Source organism: Suncus etruscus, chromosome 2 (genome assembly GCF_024139225.1).
Source record: "Suncus etruscus isolate mSunEtr1 chromosome 2, mSunEtr1.pri.cur, whole genome shotgun sequence".
In the NCBI taxonomy this organism is placed as follows: domain Eukaryota; kingdom Metazoa; phylum Chordata; class Mammalia; order Eulipotyphla; family Soricidae; genus Suncus; species Suncus etruscus.
In genome coordinates, this window is record NC_064849.1 from 64539224 (window position 1) to 64543021 (window position 3798).

Here is a 3798-nt window from a genome sequence, read left to right on the forward strand (position 1 = left end):
TTTCTCTGATAAAGGCTTGGGACAAGAGAAACAAGCTCAGTTCTTCCCTCACATCCACAGGGAGACTTTGGGGGTTCCCTCATGTACAAGAGCATGACTCAGGGCATTGTGTCCTAGAAAATACAAATGGAACATCAACCCAGGCCTACATCAGAATCTTCAGATTCATGTCCTGGATAAATAATACCCTGAGGAAGTTGTAAGCTCAGCTTCTGATGCCTTCTCTCTGATCCAGCAATGACTGGAGATGTACTGCCTTTAAAAATAAATGTGTTTAGCAATGTGCAATTGTGGCTCATGTGTGATCACCATTCACAGGCACAGCTCTGTGTTCAGGAGGCCAGAAGGTTCCCCAGCTCTGTATCCTCTATCCCTTTATCTGGGGAAAATCTCATCCCCAAAGAAGAAGTAGGAACTCTCTGCCTGAGGCTCTGGAGAAATTGTTTGCCTCTTGAGTTGCCTGCCAGATAATCAACTCAGCCAGCCCCCACAGCTGATACTTTGTCACTACTGCTTCCTCTGCCTTTCCCTCTAGATCGGGGTATTCAAACTACGGCCTGCAGTCCACATGCAGCCCGCAGAGGAGTCTGATCCGGCCGGCCAGCAGTGAGCGCTGTTTGGTTGCCAAGATACCTGCCAGCATATACACTCAGTGTCACGGTTTCTCAGGGATGACGTCAACCACCTCCACCCACGGCATGTTGTGTGCTGGGAGGGTGGGCGTGAGGGCAGTGTTGAGAGGGACACTGATGCACCTGGCGCTTGGCGCGCTGGCGCGAGCGTTGCTGATAACATCACTGGGTGGCGAGGAGTACCACATGTAGGTGACTATATGATGTAAAAAGGCACCTGCTCCAACCCCAGGCAACATGGTGTCTGTGTGCTGTGCCTGCCTGTCAGTGAGGTTTTCCTCCACTCCCTCCACTGCCAAAGGTCAGTCAAAAGTGCCATAGAAATAAATTTTTGCCAGATGGGGGGGTTCTGCCCGATTGGGCTGTGGGTGATTCATATGAAAATTCCCCTTTGTGGGTGGTGAGGCGTTCAGTGCTGAAATCAAAGTTAGGGGATGGGTGGTGGTTGGGAGGTTAGGGGTTCGGTGCTGAATTGCCCATGTGGAAAATTAGGGGTTTGATGCTGAAGCACTTTAAAGGGGTTACATTGAAAATTTTATATGCATTTTGCAATTCCTTTTCAGTGTTCACATGCTGATTCCAAACATATCAATTTGGGTATTATATAGGGAGATATAATTGAACTATCAGGGACTGAGCTGGTCTGCTTAGAAAAGCCTGCAAGGGGTAAGTGTTCACATCAGGGACTAATGGGGGTTCATACACTGTGTGTATATATACACATATATTTGTATTTCACTAATATCAGTTTGGAATCCCTAGGAAACAATGATGTCAAGAAAAAGAAAAATTGACAGCGAGTGTAGGATATTCAAAGAACAGTGGACTTACGATTACTTTTTTATACGGTACAAAGAAAAAGCTGTGTGTCTGATATGCCAGAATATAGTTGCTGTGTTCAAAGAATACAATTTGCGACGCCACTATCAAATTCAACATAAAGATAAATATGATTGTTTGGTTGGAGAAGTGAGAAAAGATAAAATATTACAACTGAAACATACACTGACGACTCAGCAAAATACTTTTGTGAAGCAGAAGCAGTTAAATACTTCCTCACTGTGGGCAAGTTTTCAAGTTGCCAACCTAATAGCACACAATGGCAAACCATTTGTGGAGGGAGAATTTGTTAAAGAATGCCTTATTTCTGTTGCCAAAAAGATGTGTCCAGAGAAGGCCGATTTATTTAGTACAGTGAGCCTTTCAGGAGTTACAATGACACGAAGGATTGAAGAAATAGGAGAAAATTTGCTGCACCATTTGCAAAACTCTGCAAAGAAACTTTGCTATTTTTCCTTGGCACTCAATGAAAGCAATGATGTTCGTGATTCTGCCCAACTTCTCATTTATATGCGTGGGACAAATGAGTATTTTGAAGTCACAGAAGAGCTGGCTGCACTGCAAAGTATCAAAGGTACAACCACAGGAGTGGATATATTTGAAAAGGTTTGCCAAACGTCATAATGTCCTGAGGCATCTCCTGTTTTTATCTTACCATTATGTGATGAGGCAGCTCATTCTCCAATTTTCCTAGGCCAGTCGCCTTTATGGTTTTCCTGTCACATCAGGAATACTTATGCTTGGCTGATGTAATGATGTGAAGGTTGAGGCAATATGATAAGCCAAAAGGTAGCTTTAGACTTCTCATCATTAGTAGGAATGTCCAGGTAGGAGGGGGTTTCTCCCAAGTAACTCTGGAACTTTTCTTGAAGCTGAGAACAATTAAAGCTTAAGTCATGTCATTATGGCAACTGTTCAGAGTGGAAGGCCTCCTGTAACCAGAAATTATTAAGTTCTCATCCCTAATGGATAATAACTCCTCTTATATTTTCCAATTTTAATGTGCCCATGCAAAAAGAACTATGCCACAGAATACTATTGGAGCCTCAAGGGAAAATAATAACAAACCAAACAATCCTAATAACCTAATAACCTAATTCTACAAGTAAAACAAAACTCCAAGGTTTTTTTTAATAATAACCTATATTATCTTCTGAAAAGTTTCTACTATCAACTGATTAAGAGAAGAAACTGAAATGGCAAAGCATTTTCTGTCTTTTGGTGTATAGACATATTATAAAATAAAACAGTCCTTTAAGTCAGTTACTATCACAGGCCAGTCTTTTGGAATGGCTACTGGTGAGGGTAAACCATTCGGTATATTGCCCATCAAAACTATCTGAGAATTTAGAGACCTTAAATCAGTTAAAAGTCTCAAACTACTTCATGACTTCTTTGTTTTTGTTTTTTTGTTTTTGGGCCACACCCATTGATGCTCAGGGGTTACTCCTGGCTATGCGCTAGAAATCGCTCCTGGCTTGGGGGCCCATATGGGATGCCAGAGGATTGGACTGTGGTCCAACCTAGGCTAGCACTTGCAAGGTAGATGCCTTACCTCTAGCGCCACCGCTCCAGCCCCACTTCATGACTTCTTAATAACAAATACTGGTGATTTCCAATTAGAAAAAAAGGTTTTAATGTGTCCCAGTCTCAATTGTTCATTAATTAGGTTTTTTAAGCGCCTCTAATTTTGTGGTGTGAAATCCAGATCGGAACATCAGTTTTCATTCAATGGGAATGGGTTCTGGGCACTTTAACCAAGTAATCTTGTGTGGATTACTGGCTATATTTCTGTTATATATGTATATGACATGGCGGTGACATATTTCTCTTTCCTGTTATTTGGCTTTGTCTCCCTTGCTAAACTACAGAAATTTGGCTTCAGTCATTGTGCAGTCAAAGGAAATTTCAATACCAAAGAAAGCTGCTAAAATTCCCTGCTGGCTAAGTATATTTGCAACTCAAAATCCAGATGGGGTTATGATTGACTTCTCCAACAGGCCTTCTGGATGATATATTTCTTGGGGGAAAATCACCAGGAAAGCCAATAGACACATCTGGTGTGTGCTTCCCTTAATAATGGAGACATCCATGTTGCATGCCATGACATTGTAGCATTTATTTCTTTGTAGTTTTTTGTAGTTTTCTTTGTATAGGGTCTTCACCTCTTTAGTCTTTAGTTGACTCCAAGGTATTTGAATTTGTATGGCACTAATGTCAGTGGAATTGGGTTTTTTGTTTGTTTGTTTGTTTGTTTTATTTTAATTCTTATTTTGGGGGGGTTTGGGTGGGTCACATCCGGCAGCACTCAGGGGTTACTCCTGGC